Source organism: Vipera berus, assembly GCF_964194415.1.
Source record: "Vipera berus genome assembly, chromosome: 5".
Lineage (NCBI taxonomy): Eukaryota > Metazoa > Chordata > Lepidosauria > Squamata > Viperidae > Vipera > Vipera berus.
In genome coordinates this window covers 46,536,864-46,563,901 of record NC_138207.1, presented here as the reverse complement: position 1 = coordinate 46,563,901, position 27,038 = coordinate 46,536,864, and the positions used below count along the sequence as shown (strand labels likewise).

Sequence of the window (27,038 nt, the reverse complement as noted above, 5' to 3'; positions counted from 1 at the left end):
TTGGAGGTAAAGTACAAAAACATTTTAGACAGTCCAAAGTATAATTATGTTAGTGATATTTTATCTTGATAGTATTGTACCTAATAGTTTGAACTTCACATTGATCCATTTTATGAGGTGGTGTTTACTTCATGTACCAGCTCTCATAAAATTGCTAGAATATATTAAGATATTTTCTGATCCTTGTTTCACAGAAGTGAAACAATTGTGTATAATTTCATTTTCATTTATGAGAAAGAAAAGCCAGATAGTACAGAATATTATCTGTTTTGCTTGCATAGTTGATCTTAGGTAGCAGAGCCGAAAAAGAAATTTTACTTCAGAGGCTAGGTTCCACATAATTTGTTTACATATTGTACAAGGCAGGTGATCTAGCCTTTTTAAGGTAACAAGTGGGGGAAATGGAAGGAAGATGGAATATTTAAATTAGAGTGATATAAAATCATTAAAATAAGATCATGAATTTTGTGTTCCTAAGCATTTTGAAATGTATAAAGGCATAACTACATAATTTTAAACATTATTTGCATGCTTTAATTTGGGATACAGAAATAGTTTTTAAAATATATTGTTTAGAAATGATTTATTTTATTTTTATCAATATACATTTGGAATAAAAGCTTTTTGTGTTTAGAAACTAGAAATAAGTATTATAATTTCCTTAATATTTGCCTATATGTCAGGGCTACTAAAAATGATGATTTGCAAACTAAACAAGTTATTAAAATCTATCTTTTATAATATAATGAAAGGACTATAATTGATACCAATAAGATTGCATGTTATTGTTTTTGATTTGTATGTTGCATACTATCTGACTATCAGATGAAATAAGAACTATTGCAATGGAATAACTCTTTAAGATTTTTATTTAATTTTAAAATATGATTTTGTTAGCATGGATATTGTAGCAAATTATTTAGTTTCAGATAAAATATGCCATTTATACATGTTGGAATGCAGAGAATAAAGTTACATAAACTTTTTCATGAACTTTCATAACTTTTATGGAAAAAAATCCCATTATAGCTAGTGTACTAACTTATAAATAGCTATTCTACCAGGAGGTTTTTAGAATTTATTTGAGATAACTTTCTAGAGTAAAGATTAGAAAATATTTTATCTCAGTCATTTGGCAGTTAGTGGCCATCTCTTTCTGAATCCTTAATAAATATCCATTATTGTATATTTAACACTTACTTTTTCTGATTATCCTGCATGCAGATATTGGAGCTCATCTTTAGGGTTGTTTTTAATCACTTACACCTGTACGATACAAACATGTAGTCATTTTGTGTCAAGTGAAGAAAAAAATGGCCTGATATTCTGCATACTTCTTTTTTAATATACATTGCCAGATTTGAGTTTCAGACTTTTTGAAACCACAAAATGAAAATCTATAATTGTGATAATATATCTTGTTATATAGATTAAATTTATAATCTCCTAAACATAATTGCATCTGTAACTGAATATTTTTAGTCTTTTGTTTATAAGTATAATTTTATCATATTTATAGGTAATGTAGCAGAAGTTGAAAGAACTGGCACTATCTGATTTGGAAAAGAATACTGATGAAACAAATCCTGTCTTCAGAGAAAAATATTCAGTTATGCAGGACAGATGAAGTTCAGGAAAGGCCTCTGGCAAAAGAGTGACAATGAGGTTAATGTTAAGCGCCCTATGTTCCTTTGCCCGGCATCTGGTTGTACTGTATTGGTGAACACACAACTAGGAAGGTACATAAAAATGTCAAAGTTATTAATTTTTTGTGCATTGTTTAGCTAGCAGATCTCTGAAAGTCATAAAAATTGAATAATAGGAAACAGTGCACCAAAATCTCAGAAATTTAGCATAAATTTATGTTTACATCAGACTCCCTCAAGGTTGTATACATTGACAAAAGTATTTGACAAGAGTCTTCTATTACAATTATCCAAGGTTGTATCTCCATGACTATTTATCAGAAGTGAGACATTAGTTCTTAGGTAAATAATTAGATTAGGAAAAATTGTAATTTTTTCAGAAATTGTTTCAAGCTATGAAATGAAATGAAATCTCATTTCCTCCTTTACGTCTGGTAAGCAATTTTATAAAACTTGTGGTAGAACTGTGTTAAATATTTGATTATGAAAGACTGTTGTGCTGATTTGCTTTGTAATTTTTAAAATTCTATTGCGGTCTATTCTAATGGGAGACATGACTTAGTATCAAAAAAGAAGTCTTTTTCACTGGCAGTAATTTATAGATAAACACTATATGGTGAATCTAATACCTCAAGAGAGATATTGCAGAGGGTTGAGTGTGGACTTCAGAAACATTAAATGTATCTTATAACTGAGAAGGGAATGACTTAACTAAAAAAAGCTACATTCTGAAATACTTTAGTAGAGCGATAGCTTACAGGAAGCTAAAAGGAGAAATTGGTATTACTGTTGATGCATAGTTATTAACCAAGAACTCCTCAATATGTAAAATATGTGACAGCTGATAACCTTAAGTGTAAAACAATTATGTTTACATAATTGTTGTCTTCAGTAACAGTTATTCTCATGAACTCCTATTTTCAGAGTTCCCTTATTTCTTTGCATCAAATTTGCATGCTTTTGTAAAGCAGTGAAAAATGCTAAAGCAAATTAAATTTCATAAAATGCAAAGTTGTATGTTTTAAGCACTCAGGAACTTGTATTCTGTAGTTAAGGAAACACTATATATGTAAAAATACATTGCCATTTCATCAAATGTGAAGTGACCAATGTATTTAAAAGTGTCTTTGTCTTTAGCAGACACAAAAATGGTAATTGGAAAAAGGGCTGGGTTCCATCTTGAATGTGTTTCAGAGGGAAAAGCTGTAGTGTGTACATGAATGTGCCTTTTATAAGTGACACACACACATTCTGCTAAACATAATAAAGTATCATAAAGTTACCCTTAGATTAAAGATGGTTCTGAATAAATAGCTTGTTTGAATATTTTAATGTTGTGCAGATTTTCTATAGATAATGAAAGAAAATCCTGTTTTACAAATCGCTCTACTAAAAATAGACAATATTGCATTTCTTTTTCCCCCCTTTGTATGGTTAGATGTTTCTTTGTTTAAACAAATATTCTGTCAGATGGTATGCAGTAATACAATATCTTTTAAACCTTGAAGATAGCCCATGTTATATCAAGTAGTTTCTGCATTTGTGCCTATGTAGTCAGTATGAATCAATTCCTTCTTGATAGCATAAAATCAATATGTTGTCAGATCTCAATATTTATATTCTAAAATTTTACTTTGCAGTATACTGTTACCTTATATGGATTTTACCACTTTTCTCTGAGGGTACACACACACACACACACACACACGATCATAACATTCCTCAAATATAATTAAGATAAATCAGAAAAGCCGGGAACACAGATAAGAAATTTTAGTGCTGAAGGTCTGAATTCCAATCCTTTGGAATTGTACGATATAAGGTTACTAGTGAGGGGGAGGGGCCATGTGTGGTATAGTCAAACTGTAAAGATCCCAGAAAAAAATTACAAATTAATAATTCTCAATAGATTATAAATAAAATACCTTTACAAAATGATAGAGAATCAGTTTATCAGAGGTAATTGGTCTGTTGATCAGGGAAACATTTTTTGAGACACAGTACAGTTGTTGAAGCTTGCTATCTGTTGCACATTATTTTCTCAGCTTATTTTTAATAGCGTGCTGAAAACCTTATGAGGATAAGTACATAAAGCCACCTATGCTATAGTGTTGTATTGTCTTTTGTTATGAGATGAACCATATGTGTTAACCAGAATAATATGTAAAACGCTGCCATTGATTCAAACCCATATAATTGCATTGTACTATTTATTTTAAATCAAGGTAGCCAGAGGGTGTTTTATGCCAAAACAGAGGCTAAGGAATTGCTAGGCAATTTTTCATAATTTTTCACTTAGATTCTGATGGAAAAGTTAACCTCCAGTCTTATTTCAGAAGTATTTATTGTTGAACTGTTTCCATTAAAACGATAGTTTATTTTGACAAAAAGAGCTAAAATGTGTTTTTCTTTTGTAAATTTTGGGCCTAATTTTTACACTTGATGGAAATAAAATCAGTGTAGAAAAAATTGTACCATGTAGCTGGAAATTTAGGTAGAAAAGTAAATATTTTAATATGAATGTGCTAAGCACACTTATTGCATCTTTCTGAGAAGAAATGTAGTTTCCCCCTTTTAAAAGTTCTGTAACTACAAGGACCATGTGTATGAAAGTGAATGAAGGTTTCTATAGAAAATGTTCATGGTTAATTTTACTCAGTGTAGTGAGGCTAGAGTATTTTATTGTGGCTCAGAAATGAAACATCTCTACTCCTGCAGTTTCCTTATCTCTCACTGCTCCTGTATATTGAGATTTTTGGGGAGGAGGGAACATTTTCACTTTCTGTTGAACTCTGATTGCATATCATTGTCATGTTTATAGAATATGCATTTTCCTTCATGTCTTCCCAAATCCATTTATATTTTTGTTCTTGCTAATGTTTGTAGCAGTACCCAAGTAGTGCCATCTGTGAATTTAACTAACATGCTGTTTACCCTTTTTTCCAGATCCAGTTTCTGATCCTACTTCCACATTTGGGAGTATGCAAGGGACAAAAACACCTCTTTGCATAGCTTGACTGGATGCCCAAAGACTAGGATGTTAGTATGTTTAAACTATTTTCATTTCTATATTGTATTGCCAATGTATGCACATTGGTTGTTAGGCTAGAATAGTGTTGTGAATGCAAAAGAAAGTTAGCTTCTGTAAATTTGGCCAAGATGTTCAAATTGTCTGGCAAAAGTTGGGCTCCTAATTAATCTATATATGATAGATTTTTGGAAGCATAAATTAAGGTCTGTTCTCTTTCTCAGGAAAGCTAAGAAAATTGTTTTAAATAATTTAAAATAATTTAAAACCACATTTTAAACATGTTTCATAAAGTGTGTGCTTATATAGTGTGGCTTGCATTAGATTATCATTAACTAGTTTCAGATAAGTTGATAAATTGAACTAGTACTGTCCTTTAGGTAGTGATCAAATAATTATCAAAATAATGAGATTGTATTTTCCATTTTGATTTTATTTTAAAATCTGTTAACTATGTCCCATAGTTGAATATTCATAATTTTTATTGAGATTCCATGTTGAGTAGGTCAGTTGTAGATTGCTTGAAAAATGTGATTTCCTAGCTGGTTTATATTGTTATATATCCATATACAGGTAGTCCTCAACCTATGACCATAATTGAGCCCAAAATTTATCTTACTAAGTGAGACCTTTGTTAAGTCAGTTTTGTCTCATTTTATGACTTTTCTTGCCATAGTTGTTAAGAGAATCGCTGTAGCTATTAAGTTAATAACCCGGTTGTTAAGTGAATCTGGCTTCCCCATTGACTTTGCTTGTCAGAAGGTTGCAAAAGGGGATCAAATGACCCCAGAAAACTGCAACCATCATAAATACAAACCGGTTGTCAAGCGTCTTAATTTTGATCATGTGACCATGGGGATGCTGCAACGGTCATAAGTGAAAAACAGTCAAACTTTTTTATTTTAATTTTTGTATTAGTTTATAAATAAAATACAATAAATACAATAAAATACAATAAATACAATAAAATACAAAAGAAAATAGTGGGAAAGTAAGTGAGGGAGGAAGGAAGGGAAAAGAGTAGGCCAAAGGGGAAAAAAGAAAGAAAAGATATTGACTTCTGACTCTCTTTGGTGCAGTAAAGTAAGATAATAGCATCAAACCTCAACTTTTTACTTAATAATATAAATTGGCCATTTCTGTAACAACAAATCAAAACCCCAAATCAAAGTTTCATTTTTTTGCACCTCCAGCAAAAAGTCCAGAAGCGGTTTCCAAGTAGAAACAAAAGTAATTGTGTTTTTTTCTTTAATCAGAGCAGTCATTTAAGCCATCTCTGCTAACTCCATCAACCTTTGGTCATAAGTCACTTTTTTCAGTTTTGTTGTAACTTTGAATGGTTACTAAATGAACTGTTGTAAGACTATCTGTACTGAACTAGAGGACTATCTGTATATTCTGTAATAAGGATTGACTGAGAAGCTAACAATTGGATAGGCATTTTAAATCAGTCCAATGTTTGGTAGTGAATCTTCTTCCATATTTTAAATATTTGGCATCTACTAATTGCTAAGCAATTTGAAAAAAAAATAGGTTTTTTAATGCTTTCATAGATATGTTCATCTTAACTACATTAAGTCACTGCAGTGTTATGTCTTAGCTTTTTCCATCCTTCCTCCTATCTTTGAAAAGTGTAAAGTGAAAATTACTTTATAGAAAAGCTGCAGTAGTTTGTATTGCACTAAATAAAAACAAAAGAAGGTAGGGCTTACAGGGAGGGTAGAAAATAGAGACTGTTGAAGTACCCTGATAGAGCAAAAATATTCTCTATTGCATTTTGCCCCTTATGAACATAGCTTAAACTTTGAGAGGTGACTGGTGCAGATTTTACAACTTTGACAGAGATATCTCTCTTAGACAGCATTTATACTTTTTTTTCTGGAGATGCCACAGATTACTACGGGACTTTCTTGAATTTGTTTTTGATGGCAGGTGGGGATGCTTTCTGTTCTTGTTCCTTGATGTGATTATTCAAATGTACAGGCTGAAGCCTTTTAAAAGTGTTTTCAAATGTTCAGCATTAAAAATCTTGTGTATTTTTGCAAGCATCCAGTAGGTTAGAGCAAGTATATAATTATAATGGAAAAATGGAAAATGAACAAAGAGATAAGTTCAAGATAAAAATGAAAATATGATGGGGAAAAATAGAGAACAGTAGTTTGTACAGTACAGTATAAACTTATGCAGTAGTTGAAAGAAACAAAATGAATGAGCGAAAGAAAAAATGGTACCTAAAGTGTGACTGATATATAGTATTGAAGCAGCAGATGATGATAATAAAAGGAAGAGTTAGAAATAAGGGATATTTATACAAAAGAGAAATATTCAGAAGGAGAATTCTGTTACAAAATATTATATGCAATCTATTTAGTAACAGGCCTTTTAGAACAGGTGTCAGCAATCCCAAGTCTGCGGACTGGTATTTGTCCACAACCTCTTAAGAACCAGGCTGCACAAGCGAGCAAAGCTTCATCTGCACATGTGTGGGATATAGATAGTGCACACAAAAAACCATGCCCACCCCCCAGTTTGTGGATTTTTTTTTTCTTCCATGGAACCAGTCCCTGCTGCCCAAAACATTGGGGCCATTGTTCTAGAAGACTTGAAAACAGACTCTTCCATGTATTGCTCTGTGAATATGTAATGGTGAGCTTCTCAGTAGGAAGAGTTAAATGAGCCTCTGAAAGCTTCTTTCATGATTTGTTTATCGTGATATGTAAACTTGCTTCCCTGGCTTTTCTCTTCTTAAGAAGTCAGGAATCAAAAGCCAAGAACAAGTGATGGTTTCCAACTCGTTATTTTTGGCAGTGGATCAACCCAGAGATCCTGGTTTGCATGTCTTACCTGTTGTGATTCCTCACCAGCCAATGGATCCGGCAGCTGAGTCTGAGGAATCAGATGAGGAAGGGCCTGGAGTGACATTAGAGTCAGAGGAAGGCTCTGTGGAGCCCTAAGACTTACAGTCGGACAAGGAGCCTGGCCCCTCTACTTGCGCTCAGGCTGAGACACAGCTGGCTGGGAGCCTGAGTTGGACAGCAATGAAGAACAGTTGGGACAAATCCAGGATGCACGAAAGCGCAGGCAAGAGAAGCGAGTAGGACAGAGGAATGCAATGGGGCGGCTCCAAAGCCAAAGGAGAAGGCATTAGGAAGCCACGCCTTGGCTGAATTATAAAAGGGAAGGTGTGGGAGGTGCTGGTTGCCAAAGGCAACCATTCGTGTTGAGGATCGAGTTTCGTGAACTGTGTTTGTTTGCCTTGGACTTTGACTCAGGTCTGTGAGAATAAAAGGGGTTGGTTTTTTTCTTGTGGTTCCTGCCTGTTTCTCGGAAAAGGGGTTTCTCCTTGTGAGCATAACAAGGACTCACGTAGGCTGGGACAGAACATTACCATTGAAGAGTTTTTGAGGCTTAGATGCTTCTGCTGGCATTATGAATTAGTGCTGTGTTTATTGCTAGAAAGCCAACATTTCTAGAATTCTGAATTATGGTAATAAATGCACTGTGATAAGCATGTCTTCTGATTTCTGAATGCTAAATACAGTTTTTAAACTTAACCTCTTCCTTTGAGACAAAACTTGTAATGAATAGGAATTTTTTGAAGTATTTTATTTGCTGAACTAGTGCATTCTGTTTCTGGTACTCTGCATCTCTGTTTTATCAAAGAAGAACCAACATGTCTAAGTAAGATTATAAAAGAAGGGCCAATTACTTCATAACATTTAGTTGAGGCATGAAGCAAGGTAAGATCTGTAGTTGTCAGCCCAGCAGATCAGACTAAGAAACTAATGAAGAAACCTAGAATTAAGGGGAAATTAGAGTGAAAACAATTAGTGGAATGGCTTACCTCCAGAAGTTGTGGGTGCTCCATCACTAGATATTTTTAATAAGAGATTGACTACCATTTGTCTGACATGGTATAGGACAGGGGTGTCAAACTCAATTTCATTGAGGGCCGCATCAGCATTGCGGTTGCCCTCAGGGGGCCGGGTGGGTATGGCCAGGGTGGGCGTGGCCTACTGGGTGGGTGTGGCTATAGTGCATATGGCCTACTGGGTGGGCGTGGCCAGTTCTACATCGTTCGCATCAAGGGTGCCTATGGGGGCCTGGGCAGGAGTGGGACAGATCTGAGGGTCTCTGGCAGGAGGAGGGTCTCTGGGCCAGGGCCAAGGCAGTGGGGGCTGTTCCCTCACTGTTTCCAGGATGGCTTCGCGGGCCACATGAAACCACTTCACGGGCCAGATCTGGCCCCTGGGCCTTGTGTTTGACATGTCTGGTATAGGATGCCCTGCTTGAGCAGGGGTTTGGACTAGATCTTTAAGGTGCCTTCTAACTTTGTTATTCTGATATTCTCTTATCACTGTCACAATTTGTCTCAAGTGGAGAACAATGAACCCAACATTTTTATATACCAATGTCAAGAAGATTTACTATGCTTTTAAATACAAAGGACACATATACAGAGAGGATTATTTTGCTTAAATATTTATCAGAGAAAGCTTTGAAAAAGAAAGATAAACGAGAAGAAAAACTCTTTACTGCATTTTCCCACCCCAGGATTGCAAGCCCATGAATTATGTGTATGAATATAACAACAACAATAATAATAAAGTTGGAAGGGACCTTGGACCTTGCTCAGGCAGGAGACTCTATACCATTCAGACAAATGGCTGTCCAGTCTCTTCTTAAAAACTTCCAGTGTTGGGGCATTCAACACTGCTGGAGGCAGGTTGTTCCACTGGTTAATTGTTCTAACTGTCAGGAAGTTTCTCCTTAGTTCTAGGTTGCTTCTTTCCTTGATTAGTTTCCATCTGTTGCTTCTTTTGCTGCCTTCAGGCGCTTTGGAGAATAGCTTGACTCCCTCTTCTTTCTGGCAGCCCCTAAGATATTGGAACATTGCAATCATGTCACCCCTCGCTCTCCTCTTCATTAAACTAGACATACCGTATTTTCCAGCGTATAAGACGACTGGGCATATAAGACGACCCCCCCAACTTTTGAGATGATTTTCAAGATTTTTCGTCTTATACGCCGGAAAATCAGCGAGCCCGGGAAGGCACGCCCTCCCCTCTCACTGTGGAGGAAGCAGGGCAGGCTGGCTCCTTAACAGCCGGGGAGTGCGCATGTGCGCAGGACTGCCCTGCTGGCTCCCGCCCGACGCCAGACGGCTCCGCCGATGCTGCTTCCCCGAGGACTCCTTAGGAGCCGGGGAGCGCGCGTGTGCGCAGGACTGCCCTGCCGGCTCCCGCCAGACGCCAGCCTGCCCTGCTTCCTCCACAGTGAGGGGGGAGGGTGTGCCTTCCCGGGCTCGCTGACTTGCAGCCAAGCCGGAGCCAAAAGGGGCTTTTCCTTCCACCCACCCTTTGGAATAGACGCAAGAGCTCCCGGGGTCTGGCGTTTGCAAGGGAGAGGGGAAGGGGCTGAGAGGCTCTTGGGGGTGGGAAGGGAGAGTCACGTTGGAGGGGGGACTGGACTAAGGAGGCTTGAAGTTGCTTTGCAAGAACGGGGGCGCTCGATTGATTTATGTACTATTTTCCGGCGTATAAGACGACTGGGCGTATAAGACGACCCCCCAACTTTTGAGATGATTTTCATGGGTTAAAAAGTCGTCTTATACGCCGGAAAATACGGTACCCAATTCCAGCAACCGTTCCCTATATGTTTTAGCCTCCAGTCCCCTACTCATCTTTGTTGCTCTTCTCAGTACTCTTTCTAGAGTCTCAACATCTTTTTTACATCGTGGTGACCAAAACTGGATGAAGTATTCCAAGTGTTGCCTTACCAAGGCATTGTAAAGTGGTATTAATATTTCATGTAATCTTGATTCTATCCCTCTGATAATGCAGCCTAGCACTGTGTTAGCTTTTTTGGCAGCTGCAGCACACTGCTGGCTCATATTTAAATGATTGTCCACTAGGACTTCAATATCCCTCTCACAGTTACTACTATTGAGCAAGGTACCACCTATACTGTACCTGTACATTTGATTTTTCTTGCCTAAATGTAGAACCTTATTTTTTCACGATTGAATTCCATTTTGTTAGATAGCACCCAGTGTTCAAGTCTGTCCAGATCCTCCTGTATCTTAAACCTGTCTTCTGGAGTGTTGGCTATTACTGCCAGCTTGGTGTCGTCTACAAATTTGATGAGTTCCCCATCTATCCCCTCGTCCAAATCATTGATGAAGATGTTGAAGAGCACTGGGCCCAGAAAAGAGCCCTGGGGCACCCCACTACACACTTCCCTCCATGTAGATGCAGTTCCATTGAGGACCACACGCTGAGTATGGCCAGTCAGCTAGCTACGAATCCATGTGGTGGTGATGCTGTCTAACCCACCTTTTTCTATCTTATCAAGTAGTAGGTTGTGATCTACTTTATCAAATGCCTTACTGAAGTTCAAGTAAATTATATCCACAGCATTCCTCTGGTCCACTAATTTTGTCACTTGGTCAAAGAATGCAATAAGATTTGTCTAGCATGATCTGTTTTTGACAAACCCATGTTGGCTTTTAGTAATGACTTTCTTTGCCTCTAGGTGTTCACTGATTTGTTGTTTGATTATCTTTTCCAGAATCCTCCCAGGTATTGAGGTCAGGCTGATAGGTCTGTAATTTCCTGGATCTACTTTTTTCCCTTTTTTGAAGATGGGAACTATATCAGCTCTTTTCCAGTCCTCTGGTAATTCCCCAGTGTTCCAGGATCTTTGAAAAATATAGTTCAGTGGTTCTGAGATCACGTCTGCCAGTTCCTTGAGAACCTTGGGGTGTAATCCATCTGGTCCTGGTGATTTGAACTCGTTTGGCTGGACAGGTGCTCACTTACCATTTTCTTGCCTATTTTATCTTGTGTTTCTAATCTGTTTTTTATGGCACTGGTTTTGGTAGGTTAGATTGTTGGATAGGTTGGATTGAATATACATTTAACAAATTCCCCAATTAGTTTTAAAATTGCTTGAACCTGAACAGTAGATGATCACATAGAGCAGTGGTTCCCAACCAGGGGTGTGATACGATATTCCAGGGGGTGTGAAAACTTGGGTTTTCAAAATTATAGTGTATGTGCATAATTTGTTGCTGCTATTTCGAACTTTTGTAAGGGGTGCAAGAATATATCAGCAGCATTCTAGGGCGGCGGGGTATAGAAAAGGTTGAGAACCACTGACATAGAGCATACAGTAAAGTTCCTTTATCCCTGTGCAGAAACTGCAGATAATTCTCAAAATGGTGGAACCTGAAAGCTGTGTATAACACATTATCAGAAAATGTACAGCAATGTAAAGTCAAGATCACCAACCCAAATGAAGCAACAATTTAGGTAGAAGAATTAAACAGGCGTCTTTCATTTATACATCTTTACAAAAAGTAGTTACAAAAGTAGTTTGATATACATTTTCTGAAGCTAGTTCAAATTTCCTGAGAGAATCCTCTGAAAGAGTTTTTTTAGACTTTGAGGAATTACAGAATATAAGTTAGAGACTGGAGGATATGACAGTAATTTTTTTTTTATTTGAAGAACCAAAACTTAAATTGACTTGAATTCTTGACTGTGAATTTATCTATATCTGAATATTTTTATTTCTGCTCCTTGAAATGAGGGTGACTGATGCATGCAGTCATATCCAGAGGGTGTGACTGGCTAGTTAAGCTTTTTGCAAATACTATTAGAGGAACTATTTTGCATCACGCTTCACATTGGGTTTTTGGGAACCTGTAATATATTTCTCAAGATGTAATAGGAAATATGTACCTCCAGGGAATCATATTAGATCCTGGTTATTAGATCTTGCTACCACTTTTTTGCTGATTTTGAATTGTAGCATGGCTTAGAGAGGAATGTTGGGAAAATCAGAGGTTCAGTTAATGATATAGAAACTAGACTTCAAATTTAAAAGGTCAACTGAACTTAGCATTTCTGTGCAACAGACTATTCATAAAATAATGTTTTGGCTTAAATATAGATTTTAACTGTCAGAAGTATCAAATTGTCTTGTAAAGGTAGTTTAATCAAAAGGATATTTGTTAAGATCAGATTTACTTAAGAGTTATTTCTTCTCCTAGCTGAACTAGCTGTTTGGCTCCCAGTATTTTAACCATTTTGGATTTTTTTGCTCTTCCTCTTTAGCTGAAATTGCTAACCATCTTTTACTAAAGATATTATTTAAACCAGTAATTCTGGTTGCTGGAAAATATATTTGAGTAAAGACTTCAAGCTTCACTCTGTCACATCCTTCCATGCAAAACTCATAATTTCCTTTCTTCCAGTTGTCAGCTAGAAATCATTGGATTTCTTTATTTATTAACTTGTATACCACCCATCTCCCTGGTGTTGACTCTAGGCAGCTTATAAATATACAATTAAAATATGCTGCAAAATATTAAAACAATAAAGATCTTAAATTTAAAATTTGGTTAAAATATATAAAAAAATAATAAAATATTTTAAAAAATTAAAATTTGGTTAAAGTAAAAATGACCTGGATGGAGAGAGAGGGATTGAAAAGTGCACAGGGGGAACATGGGATGTTATCTGCCTCCTTAAGTAACACCAGCTGCCTGCAATTAGTGCAGGTTCGCATCCCACCAGGCTCAAGGTTGACTCAGCCTTCCATCCTTCTGAGGTAGGTAAAATGAGGACCCAGATTGTTGGGGGCAATTAAGCTGACTTTGTAATAATGCCGCTGGGGTGTGTGTGAAAGCCCTAATAAGCAGGCATATACATAGAATGAAGGCTACTGCTAAGCTTGTAAGCCGCCCTGAGTCTTCGGAGAAGGGCGGGATATAAATGGAATTAAAATAAATAAATAAAAAATAAAAAAATAGCTCCCTCCAAAATGTCACATTCCCATTGGGGCCTAGGCTAGCTGGCATAGCCATGTCTTCAAGGTCTTTCAGGAGGCCAAAAGGATGCATGTAGATCTCACCTTGGTGGGGCATAATGTTCTAGATGGCAGGAACCAAGGCAGAAAACACTCCCCTTTTGGACCCTGCCAGCCAAAATTTCTTAACCAAAAGGGCCCCTTATGCTCAATGGGGCGGCTAGTCCCATCAGGGTGAGCCGGTTCCTCAGATAGCCTGGATCCATGCCATGAAGGCTTTAAAGGTGATAATAACCAAAAGCTTGAATTGGACCTGGAAGGAAACTAATAGCCAGTTCAGTTCACAGAACAGTAGTGTAATATGGGCCACGCTAGAAGCCATAAGAACTGCCTGAATGGCTGCGTACTATACCTGTTGAAGCTTCCAGATACTCTACAAGGGTAGACCCATGTAGAGCACATTGCAGAAGTATAGGCACGAGATGACTAGGGCATGAGTGATTGTGTGCAAAGTTATCAGCCCTTTCTTTCTTTACACCTTTTCTTCAGGAATCCAGGTGAGAAGAGGTCCTCAGTTTAAATTGTTTTGAGTGATGGATTCAATTTATCCTGTTATCACACTGTTTATTACTAACTTTCAGAGCAAAGGTTGTATTAAATGAATTCATTTCTGCTTGTTTTCCAATTTCTTTCTGGTGAATAGACAGGAGAATTTATTCCATGCTTTTGGGAATGATGTGGTAAATGGCCAAGGAGATAGCGGGGATTATAATGCGTTACATTTTTCTCAGTTGTCCTTATTTTGTACCTGCTAAAATCATTCTATGTTTTCAGCTTTTAATTTTTACATATCTTTTCTATCCATATGAATATCAGCAAAATAGTTCCAAATGACAAATTGGGAGTAGACGCTACAGAAGTATGGAAAAAGGAAAAACAAATTGCTGTAGTATTGTTCTCAAGAAGTTAAATTGAGTTTAACTTTATTTTATGTAAGTAATATTCCTGTGGAATCCTGGTATCATGGTCTGAGTATTTTTGCATGTTGAATAAAAGTTTGCTGACCAGAAGCACGTACTATTTAAAGCATGCTCCGTGAGAGAAAAGCATTTACAATTACTTGGCTAATCAGTTAAAGTGAAAAGGTGTGTTGCTTCTTTGTTTTCCCCCCTGTCTAAATCATCTAGAACAGAGCTCCCCAACCTTTCCAGCTTGGTGGCCCTGAAGGAAAGGGAGCGGTACGTGTGCAGCCACTGGCAAGCATGCGCAAACGGGTGCAGGCACGATGGCAGCAGCGCTAATGTGCACATGCATGTGCAAGTGGACCACGTGCACCCACATCACGCGTACTGGCTCCTGCACACATGTGCAAACAGGCCGTGTGCTCCCATGTCACGTGCACTGGTGCCCGCACGCGTGCAAATGGGCCACTGGCACCCACATGATTCTGGCGGCGGTGCTAGCTTCCCCACGCATGCACAAATGGGGCTGCTAGCGCCCACGTGGCACTGCTACCATGGGGGGGGCTCGCCAGCTATTCCAGGCTACAGACCATAAGTTGGGGGCCCCTGATCTAGAAGATGAAGACATAGTCTGCCAGGGCAATTAACACTTCACTTGAAGGTAAATCTGGGATGCAGATTTGTTTCATCCATATCAATTAAATTCTGTGAATAGGAAGAATGATTTTGGAAAGCTACATTCTCTCAATCTTGGCCCCTAACCCCAAAATTAGAATTGTATTCTTGGTGCATATGTTTTACCCAAAAATATACTTGGACCCTTTTTGAACACTTCTCTCTATGAAGTATTGCAAATTTCAGAAATTAATCTTCTTGGAAGAGACCCCAGAGAAAAGTAAAATCAAGCATACTCTTTCCTCCCACCCCCTTTAATTTCCTCTGGGGTCTCTTCCACCATAGGGATAAATTGACTTGACTATATGTGCTATCTAGGGACGCGGTGGGTCAGTGTGTTAGGATGCTGAGCTTGTCGATCACAAGGTCGGCAGTTTGGCGGGTCGAATCCCGAGTGCCGTGTAACAGAGTGAGCGCCTGTTACTCGTCCCAGCTTCTGCCAACCTAGCAGTTCAAAAGCACGTAAAAATGCAAGTAGAAAAATAGGGACCACTACGGTGGGAAGGTAACAGCGTTCCGTGCGCCTTTGGCGTCTAGTCATGCCGGCCACATGACCACGGAGATGTCCTCGGACAAGTGCTTGGGCTTGGAAACGGAGATGAGCACTAGCCCCTAGAGTTGGAAACGACTAGCATGCATGTGCGGGGGAACCTTTACCTTTATATGTATTGTATCCCCAAATAATATTCAAACAAAAAATGAGACAACAGTAAAAACTGAATTCATAACTACAGAAAATTGACCAAACTTTTCATTATTTTCCTTTATAAACACCACTCTTTAAGGGTTTTTTTGCATCATTTTAATTTTTTTAAATAATAATAGAAAAGAAATTAAAGACTAGAAGACCTCTACTCTACTCTACTCTATTCTAAAGTTGTATGTCCATATTTACTGGGAAAGTTTTCTGACTTCCCTAATTTATAAGAAATCTTCAAATTTCCAAATCTCTTTTAGAAACAAATGTTGGAAGTATTTTATAATTTTGTTTGTATTTCTTTGTACAATTTGTAATTGTAATTGTATTATACTAGTTCAATATAAGATAAATGTGTAATGGAACTGTGTACACTTGGCACATGTGGGCATGAACTTTCCTGTCTAGATGAAATACATATGAAGCATGTTCATAATATATAGTCCTGATGTTGACTGCAGATACTTGGATGTTAGAAGTTTTGATTATATAACTGCAGAAGCTTTGATTTGAGATTTTATAGCATTTTACAGTCATACGACACTGTTTAATTACATTTACAAATACTATACAAGAAGTGGAAACCAGTTTGGTGTACTGGTTAAGGCATCAGACCAGAAACTGAGAGATTGTGCATTCTACTTCCGCCTAGGCATGAAGCCAGTTAAATGACCTTGGGCCAGTCACTTTCTCTCAGCCTTGGGAAGGAAGCAGTGGCAAACCACCTCTGAAAAACCTTGCTAAGAAAACTGCAGGAACTTGTCCAAGCAATCTCTTAGAATGGGACACAATTGAATGGAAGAATAAAACAGTACAAGAAGTAATGCTTAAGTACATTATAGCACAGTCCTATATCAGCCTGCAAAAGCCCACATTTTAACTACAGTACTGGTGAATAACTAATTTTCAGTGTTTCAAAGCATTATTAGTCTTGTCAGGTAGAGTGTAAAGATTGAAGAGTCTACTTGTACAAAAGCTTCCTTGCCTTGAGACAGGGTTTTTCTTGCAAGTTACCCTCTTTTTTACCTTTGTATTGTATTGGTAGAGTACAAAATTTTATTATTTTAAGCAAGTTTATAAAATAGTCACTTGTGACAAATAAGAAACATAGGAGGGAGATTTTTTTAAATTAAATTTGTTTTTCTTACCATGATGCATATGCCAGTACTACTTGTGAATAGTCATCATTAATCAATTGCCTGATGTTTCAGATTTCATTCTGACCATTGTGCTTTCAATCTATTACCATCCTGCTCTGTATGCTTGCATATCTATATAATTCATTTGGTTTTATAAAACTTCAAAAAAATATGCCATCCAAATTACAAAGTTTGTTGTTGTTAGTTGTGAAGTTGTGTCCGACCCATCGCAACCCCATGGACAACATTCCTCCAGGCCTTCCTGTCCTCTACCATCGTCTGGAATCCATTTAAGCTCACGCCTACTGCTTCAGTGACTTCATCTAGCCACCTCATTCTCTGTCATCCCTTTCTTCTATTGCCCTCAATCTTTCCCAGCATTAGGCTCTTCTCCAGTGAGTCCTTCCTTCTCATTAGGTGGCCAAAGTATTTGAGTTTCACCTTCAAGATCTTTTGGTACTGTCCATAGGGTTTTCATGGCAAAGATACTGGAGTGGGTTGCCATTTCCTTCTCCAGTGGATCACGTTTTGTCAGAACTCTCTGCTATGACCTGTCCGTCTTGGGTGGCCCTGCACGGCATAGCTCATAGCTTCATTGAATTACGCAAGCCCCTTCGCCACGACAAGGCAGTAATCCAGAAGATGGTAGAGGACAGGAAGGCCTGGAGGAACATTGTCCATAGGGTTGCGATGGGTCGGACACGACTTCGCAACTAACAACAACAACAACAACTTCAAGATCTGGCCTTCTAAAGAGCAGTCAGGGTTGATCTCCTCTAGGACTGACCGGTTTGATCGCCTTGCAGTCCAAAGGACTCGCAGGAGTCTTCTCCAGCACCATAGTTCAAAGGCTTCAATTCTTTGGCGCTCAGCCTTTCTTATGGTCCAGCTTTCACAGCCATACATTGCAACTGGGAAAACCATAGCCTTGAGTATACACACTTTTTTAAAAATAAATCTTTATTTACATTTCGTGTTAAAAACACACCATACACCAACAAAGACAAAAAAACCATTTACAATATACAAAAAACAAAGAAATCAAAAAATTGAAAACCATTTCAAAAATTTCACGTATCTACTTCTAAACTAACAATTATATTCCACTCATTAAGTCTCTTATAACCATCCAACTCCAAAGCTTATTCATTAACAAAGACTATATCACTTCATTTTTGACCAACCTCCAAGCCACCCTCATTTCTTTAATCTTTTATCCATCCAAATATACCATTTATTCCATGATAGAAATGCTGGTGTGAGTATACACACTTTTGTTGGCAGGGTGATGTCTCTGCTTTTTAGTATGCAGTCTAGATTTGCCATGGCTTTCCTCCCCAGGAGCAAGTGACTTATTTCTTGGCTGCAGTCCCCATCTGCGGTGATCTTGGACCCCAGGAAAATAAAATCTGTCACTATCTCCATTTCCCCCCCATCTATTTGCCAAGAATTGAGAGGGCTGGATGCCATGATCTTGGTTTTCTTAGTGTTGAGTTTCAAGCCGACTTTTGCACTCCTTCTTCACTCGCATCAAGAGGCTCTTTAGTTCCTCTTCACTTTCTGCCATTTGTTAAGCCCCTAGCCTCGACAATCAGCCGGGTGGGGAGGAAACAGTCCATTTTGCTGGCGCCCGACCAGCCAGCCATGCGACGCTCCGCCGCTCAACTGAGAGCTGGAGCCGACAACGCCAGCTGCCAGGAAGCCCGCCGCTCAGCTGAGAGCCGGATATCATCTGCAGATCTTAGGTTGTTGATATTTCTCCCGGCAATCTTGATTCCAACTTTTGATTCATCTAGCTGTGCCTTTCTCATGATGTGCTCTGAATATAAGTTAGATAGGGAGGGTGACAGTATACAGCCTTGCCGGACTCCTTTCCCAATTTTGAACCAATCAGTGGTTCCATGTCCAGTTCTCACTGTTGCTTCTTGACCCACATAAGTTTCTCAAGAGACAAATAAGATGGTCTGGTATGCCCATCTCTTTAAGAACTTGCCACAGTTTGTTGTGATCCACACAATCAAAGGCTTTAGCGTAGTCAATGAAGCAGAAGTAGATGTTTTTCTGGAACTCCCTAGCTTTCTCCATGATCCAGCTTATATTGGCAATTTGATCTCTAGTTCTCTGCCTTTTTGAAATCCTGCCTGTACTTCTGGGAGTTCTCAATCCATATACTGCTGGAGTCTAGCTTGTTAGGTTTTTAAACATAACTTTACTATCATGTGAAATGAGTGCAGTGGTGCGATAGTTTGAACATTCTTTGGCATTACCTTTCTTTCGAATTGGAATGTAAATTGACCTTTTCCAATCCTGTGGCCACTTTTTTTTATTGAAAAGTTTTACAATTTTTAAATACAATGAACTCCCTCCTCCCCCTCCCCTCTCCCCAACCCTCCCCTCCCCTCCCCCCTCCCCGACTTCCCAGAGCTGAATACAGGGTATAATAATACAAACATAAACTAAAATATGCTAACAACAAAAAATAAAACATTAAGTTCTATCGGACTTTAACTCTCCATAGTCATAATATTAATAAAGTAACAAATAACTAATCATGCATCATAAAAATCCACTACTTATTCAAATGCTAAATGAAACTTTTTAGTCCCATATTTATTCTGAATATATTCAATCCATCTTCTCCATTCCACAATATATCTCTGTTGCGATTGGTCTTTCAAATATGTTGAAATCTTTGCCATTTCCGCCAAGTTGGAAACTTTCAAAGTCCACTCTTCTATAGTCGGCAATTCCTCCTCCTTCCAATATTGCACAACTAAAAGTCTTGCCGCCGTAATTAGATGCAACATCAACTTAGTGTCTATAACTGTAGTATCTGTAATAATACCCAATAAAAACAATTGCGAAGAAAACTTTATCCTTTTCTTAAATATCTTTTGCATATTCCACCATCTGTGGCCACTGTTGAGTTTTCCAAATTTGCTGGCAGATTGAGTAGCATTTTTACTGCATTGTCTTTTAAGATCTTCAATAGCTCAGCTAGAATACTGTCACCTCTTCTAGCCCATTTCACTTCACATTCTAGGATGTCTGGCTCAAGGTCAGTGACCACGTCATCATGGTTATTAGGGACACTAAGCTTGTTCTTGTATAGTTCTTCTGTGTAATTTTGCCACCTCTTCTTAATCTCTTCTTCTCTGTTAGGTCCCTGCCATTTTGGTCCTTTATCATCGCCATCTTTGCATGAAACATTCCCTTCATATCTTCAATTTTTTTGAAGAAATCTCGTCCTCCTTATTCTATTGTTTTCTTCTATTTCTTTGCACTGTTCATTTAAGAGGGCATTCTTATCTCTTCTAGCTATTCTCTGGAATTCTGCATTCAACTGACTGTATAGAGCTTCTCCATCTTTGGCTGCAGAGCATATAGTCAATCTGATTTCTGTGTTGACCGTCTGGTGATGTCCATGTGTAGAGCCGTCTCTTGGGTTGTTGGAAAAGAGTGTTTGCTATGACCATCTTATTCTCTTGACAAAATTCTATCAGCCTCTGCCCTGCTTCATTTTGTATTCCAAGGCCAAACTTGCCTGTTATTCCAGTTATCTTTTGGCTTCCTAGTTTAGCATTGCAATCCCTTATGATGATAAGGACATCATTTTTTGGTGTTGATTCTATAAGGTGCTGTAGGGCTTCATTGAACCGGTCAATTTCATCCTCTTCAGCACCAGTGGTTGGGGCATACACCTGGACTACTGTGATATTGAATGGTTTGCCTTGGATTCGTATTGAGATCATTCTGTCATTTTGCGGATTGTATCCCAGTATTGCTTTTCCTACTCTTTTATTGACTATGAAGGCTACTCCATTTCTTCTGAGGGATTCTTGCCCTTAGTAGTGTACCTGATGGTCATCTGAATTGAATTCACCCATTCCTGTCCATTTTAGTTCGCTGATTCCTAAGATGTCGATGTTCAGTCTTGTCATCTCTTGTTTGACCACATCCAGCTTTCCTGGATTCATGGATCTTACATTCCAGGTTCCTATGGAGAATAGATCTTTACAGCATTGGACTTTCCTTTCACCACCAGACACATCCACAGCTGAGCGTCCTTTCAGCTTTGGCCCAGTCACTTTACTCTTTCTGGCGCTACTAGTACTAGCCCTCTGCTCTTCCCCAGTAGCATATTGGACACCACCTGACCTGAGGGGCTCATCTTTCAGCGTCATATCTTTTTTCCTTTTGGTACTGTCCATGGGTTTTTCATGGCAAAGATACTGGAGTGGGCTGCCATTTCCTTCTCCAGTGGATCACGTTTTGTCAGAACTGTCTTGGGTGGCCCTGCACGGCATAGCTCATAGCTTCATTGAGTTACGCAAGCCCCTTCGCCACAACAAGGCAGTAATCCATGAAGGGGAATCTGTTTTTTACGGTATTGTTTTTAATAGGTTGGGCTGTTTTTTCCCTTTGTGTAAAGACGGATACAAAAAATGAGTTAAATAGTTCTGCTTTCTTCCTGTTTTGAAAGATATGGTGCAATGGTTTTGAGGTAACATCTGCCAGCTCCTTCAGAACTCTGGGATGTAATCTGTTGGGTCGTAGTGATTTATATTTGTCAGGGTCGGATAGGTGTTCCCTTATCATTTTCTTGCTTATTTTAATTTTTATTTCTAGTTTGTCTTGCAGTGGGTTTTTTTGGTATTTTGGGCTATAATTTCTTTTTGTGTGAAAACTGATGCAAAGAATGAGTTAAGCAGCTCTGCTTTCTCCCTACTGCCTGTTACTTCCTTGCCATCTTCTCTTTAGTGGATCTACAGTTTCCTTGACTTTTTTCTTGTTATTAATATGTTGAAAGACACTTTTTTATTGCCCTTGATTTCTGTTGGAAGTCTTTGTTCATTCTGAGCCTTTGCTTTCCTGACTTCATCTTTGCATGTTCTGGCTGTCTGCTTATAATCAGCCTTAGTTATATATCCCTCTTTCCATTTTTTGTACTTGTCCTTTTTATCCCTAATCCCATTGGCAACAATTATATATAACATGCTATGCAAACTAGTACTAAGCAATAATAAAGCAAATTCTAATAACATCGGAGGGTGGCTATTTTAAGGGAAGTGGGCTGAATGAAGGAACATTGTCTTTTCCTCCTCATCCATTCAAACAGAAAGAGCTTAAGCATTCCTAAAATGAATGGAGGGAACAGGTAGATCTATTGGGCATAATGTGTAGCAACATCTCCTCCAATCAACTTAGTTCCGTATGCTTGATGAAAAGGATAGTTTTATCTCTTTCCAAAACAGTATCAGAGAGAGAACTATCTTGATTTTAGGGAAGTGTATATTCTATATACACCTATATATTCTGTATAAGTTCTGTATAAGTTCTGAAGAGTCGGACACAACTAAATGGTTAAACACAGCAACATATTCTGTAGAATTGTAGTATCTACAGGACAACCTGTTTCAGAGCCCCATTTGCCTTGGGGAATTGACATAGTTACAATGTCTCCAGAAATGACATACTAGATGGAAAGACTCTGATTGGAGGAAAGGGTACTGTGGTTAATGAGGACCTGAACTGTAAAGGCCTTTATAGGTAATCATCATAATTTTGGATCCTGTCTATTGGTAACTAATTGAATTTCTGCATAATAAGAGTTATTCTGCTGAACTGGCTATGACTGCTAGCTGAATTTTGAACTTGCTGTATTTCGCAGGATTGTCTCCAAGGTTTTTGTCCATGATGCTTCCAATTATGGTTGTATGTGTGCTGAGATAATCTAAGAATACAAACCTTTCTTAATCATGGCAAGCAAAAAATGGAGTAAATAAAACTTTAGATTTTCCAGTTAAAGGAAAGAGCAGCAGTTAATCATAATACACACAATAACCTTGTGGAATATAACTAGAACTTGCAAGATTGTTTTAATTAACTAAAGGTGGCATATCTAGATAATTTGTAAAGTTTTTGATATATTTCAGCTATAAAATTAATCTGATCTTAAATCCATTAGAGACACAGGGATTGTCAACGCACTGAGAAATCACCATTGTCATGTTCTTGTTTCAATGAGCTCAGCACCATATAACATGATTATACGAGTGGCCCCTAACCTTTTGGGAACCAGGGACCAGGTTCATGGAGAGAGGGGTTTCTGTGGACTGGAGGAGACGTGGCTTGATGTGCTGCCTGCATCCCATGGATGGGGTTTGCACAGCCCGGTTTCTGGCATGTCGCAGACCGGTGGAGCTCTACGGACCAGGGATTAGGGACCACTGCTCTAGGAGGGACTGGGCCATTCGCACTTCACCATATGAAATTTAAAAGAGAATGAAAATCTTTCTTGGCTGCTACATGTGACTTTGTATGTGAAAAAGCTAAAAGAAATGAAGAAATCCTGAGAATAGATTCTAGGATTCTTTTCTTTGTCTGTTCTTCAAAGAGCTTTAGCCCTCTGTTGGTTGTTTCACAGCTGCCTATTCTATTTGCCTTTGGCCATTAGATGAGGTACTATGTAAATACTTATGGAAAAACAGAATGAAACATGCAGTGTAACTGGAAAAAATAAAGGATAACTGTATAGATGTTGCTTACTATTTGTGGTATATCTTATTAAATATGAGCTATTTATATAGTATTAGCATAGATAAAATAATGCATATTCATAGTATCCTATTTTTACTAAACAAGGCAATAAACAAAGTATTAAGAGAAGTAAAAAATAAACAGATATATATACATATTACAATAAGATTTTCACATTTAATTTAAGATATCCCAATTAAAAAAAATGTTTGCTGGAAGTGCTCTCAGAAATAATAACCAAAATAATACGTGCTAACTTTTTAAAGTATGAATCTAAATACATGAGTTTCTAAGAATACAGTTTTGTTTTGCATTTATCCCTTATGCTGGTTTATGATTGTAATAAAGATTTGATTTTATTTGATTGGCATTAAACCTTGAAATTTTTTTTAATGTCTTCTGCGATGAATTATCTCTCTCTTGCAGTGGAACTTTTTTACTAAAAAAAGTCAAGTATTGTTATTTGTGGCAGTTTTTTAATAGAAGGATTATATAACTCTATTTCCTTGAAAATACCACTAAGTAAAGAAAATCTAAATTCATTGTGAAATGGAAATAACAAAATGAAAACTTCCTGAGACTTTTAATACTGTTCTATTCAGCACTGAAAATGATTGAACATACATGGGAATGAATAAAAGAGTCAAACAAAGACAGCCATATTGTTTCCTCTTAAAATCAATAGGAATATATTACATCTTAAGGCAAACGAGTAAAATATTATCAGTGGATAAAATCATATTTCTTTTAGTTCCTAAAAGGGTGATAGAAAAATCTTAGTAAACATTAGCAATCTCTCATAATCTCATATCTTTCCAGTTTAATTGTTCCATGCTCCCTTGTTGTTTACTTTGACTCTTTGTATTAAACTTAACATAGCAAATCACATTATTTGATTAATTTGTTGCTATTTCTGATGTATTGGGTTGGGCTATGTAACTAAATCTAATAAATTATAAGTGCTAGGTCTTTAAAATAATTTTTGAATATGTTCATCCTTACTTGTTTGGCATTTTCTATGACAAGTATTGCATATAAGCTTTTCTGCTGTTGCTATGCAACTGTTAAATCTAATATTTAATATTAATATACACCAGGCGTCATTGCCATTGGTAGAACAGTGAACAAAGCAAGCCAGATTGTTTACTTTATATAATCCATTTCATAGACACTGAATGCTTATTTAGTTGCATAAAAAATTCTGTGTAATAGGAATTAATGACAATTATTTAAAATATTTCTTTTTAGAGACCATTCTCTATAAGTTAAAATGTGCAAGTTTTTAACATTTCAGATTTTACCTGCATTTACCTGCATATTTTAATAGGAAATTTTTAAAGTGTTGTAAGGTTTCTAACATGTTATTTCTTTTTCAGTACTTCAAATTCTATCTGTCAGCTTTTAGTTTTCTAAAAACATTTTTAAAATGTACTTATTTATACTAATATGTAATATACAAAGCATCCACATTTCTGGACTATTTCTGTTGTGCATTAGAGATGTGTCAGTTTAACTTAAAAAACCAGACAGTGCTCTTTTAAAATTAACTAAAGCAAGGCTAAGACATCTGCATCCCAAAATTTGGGTTTATCACCTGTGTATGTGTAACTGTTCTTTTCAGTTCTTTATTTTTCTATTATTTAATTTGTGTTTTGTCTCCCCTGTACTTCTGTCATTTCTTTGTAGTTTTGTCATTACACTACAGATTAAAATGTGATTAAGTTGTCAAGTTTATTTCATCACAGTTCTTTGAATCTTAGTAAATACTTTAGATGTGATGATGATGAGGCTATCCATTCAAACATATTTGATTCTTGAAGGTTTTATGGACTAGCTGTCTTCAATCTTTCAGTTGTTTTATGATTTATATTTTATGGTCTGGCTGGTATTGGCTTTGATGGTGTCTAGGCACCATGTTTTTTGGATGGCCTCCTTTTACTGCTGACAATTCCAAACAAAATTGTCTTTTCCAATGAGTTGTGATTGCTTGATATAGCTGATATAAGATGGAATTTTATGGTTTTGCCTTCCAGTTATATACACGGTTTCATGTGCTCTCGTACTTTCGGAATCTACTTAATTATTATATCTCAAAATTTGCATTACAACTCTGAATAATGTTTATTAAATGAGCATTGGACCTGTTCTGCATACCGGAAGGATATCACTCCTCCTTGAATTATTTTACATTGGAAATGTTGTGAAATCTCTACTGTTCAGCTCAGATATTGTACAGTAAAAGTATTTATATGAAATATCTTTAAATGGTAAATAGATTACCTCAGTAGAATTTGTACTTGTTACAGTGCAGTATATTTCGTATATCCCTCATATTCTGAAAAACTGATAAATAGGTATGCTGTTTCTTTAGCTGTAAGCCAAAAGTACACTGTAATTATATTCACAAATATGACATTAATTTTGGGGGAGGGGGAGGCATTATATCTGAAATAGGAACTCTCAGCATTGTAAAAAAAAAGATAACTACCTCAGTAATAATTAAGCATCTAGAGAGTGAACATATTCCATATTTGGCTTCAGATTAATCATCAGTGGCTTTCCTTTTCAAATTATAAAGCTTAAAAGTAGACTCTGGGAGATAAATACATTTTTGAATTCATAATCTGAAGTGAGTATTTTTTTTAAGGTTGGCATTATTTAATTGAATTATTTAAATATAAATTTTTCCATTTTTAAACTTTTGCTTCATTTTCACTCTGCGGCATTGATATAATTTTGTCTCTGCATGTTTTAACTGACTTGATAGGATTGATCAAGAAGCAGAATACATAAGAAAAGCACATTCAGATTTATTCTAAGAACAGATAAATGTAGAATTGTCAATATTCTGGCATTTATGTATATAATCTGAAGAAATTAAACATTCTTTCTTTAATTTTAGGATTTGAAAGTATTCTAGAAGGGCTGTTTGGACATGAATTATTAAAAGATCTGGAATTTGTTTAAAGGTATTACATTATACAGTATATTTATATATATTTTTGCCTTGATCTGCATCTTTAATGACAAACTCAACCTCTGCTCTGTCTCTAGAAAATGTATGTTACCTTGGTGATTTGTGCTTTTTTTCCCTCCCCCAGGCAGTGCTCACAGTTAGTTTCATATTGGCTAAAATTACTAATGAGCATAACTGGCAGTGGTTTTGGTGTTGCTTAGGAAAATTAGCTTTGTGTGTAGGCGAAAATTATACTTTTGTAACACTGGAAATTAAAAGCATGATAGCATTCAAACTAGCATTGCTTAAATAGCTTCAAGCGTCTTATAAAACAGGTAGGGAATTAGAAATGAATTTTAACCATTCAAAAGTTGCATCTTTATAGATGTGAAATAACTTTTTTTTTTCTTATTCACAGACTTTGAACCTGAAGGTGTCTCTGATTGGTCTTTTGATGAAAATTGTCTTTTCTGCTGTTTGAGAAGAGAAAAAGTGAAGGTAACAATGCAAGAAAGATAAATTTCAACAATGATTTCCGATTTTATTTAGCTTTGGTTTTGGCACAACATAATCAGAAGGTA

General features: G+C 37.0%; 1 protein-coding gene across 2 annotated transcripts in view; it reads left to right on the top strand.

The window, feature by feature from the left end:
- Positions 1-1,517: 1,517 nt before the first annotated feature.
- LCOR (ligand dependent nuclear receptor corepressor) overlaps positions 1,518-27,038 on the top strand; it is a 70,558-nt gene continuing 45,037 nt past the window's right edge. For both annotated transcript variants that reach the window (XM_081328951.1, XM_081328950.1), the window contains exons 1-4: positions 1,518-1,739; positions 4,593-4,685; positions 26,404-26,470; positions 26,876-26,955. The gene's annotated coding sequence lies outside the window, so the exon portion shown is untranslated. The remainder of the gene's footprint in view (positions 1,740-4,592; positions 4,686-26,403; positions 26,471-26,875; positions 26,956-27,038) is intronic.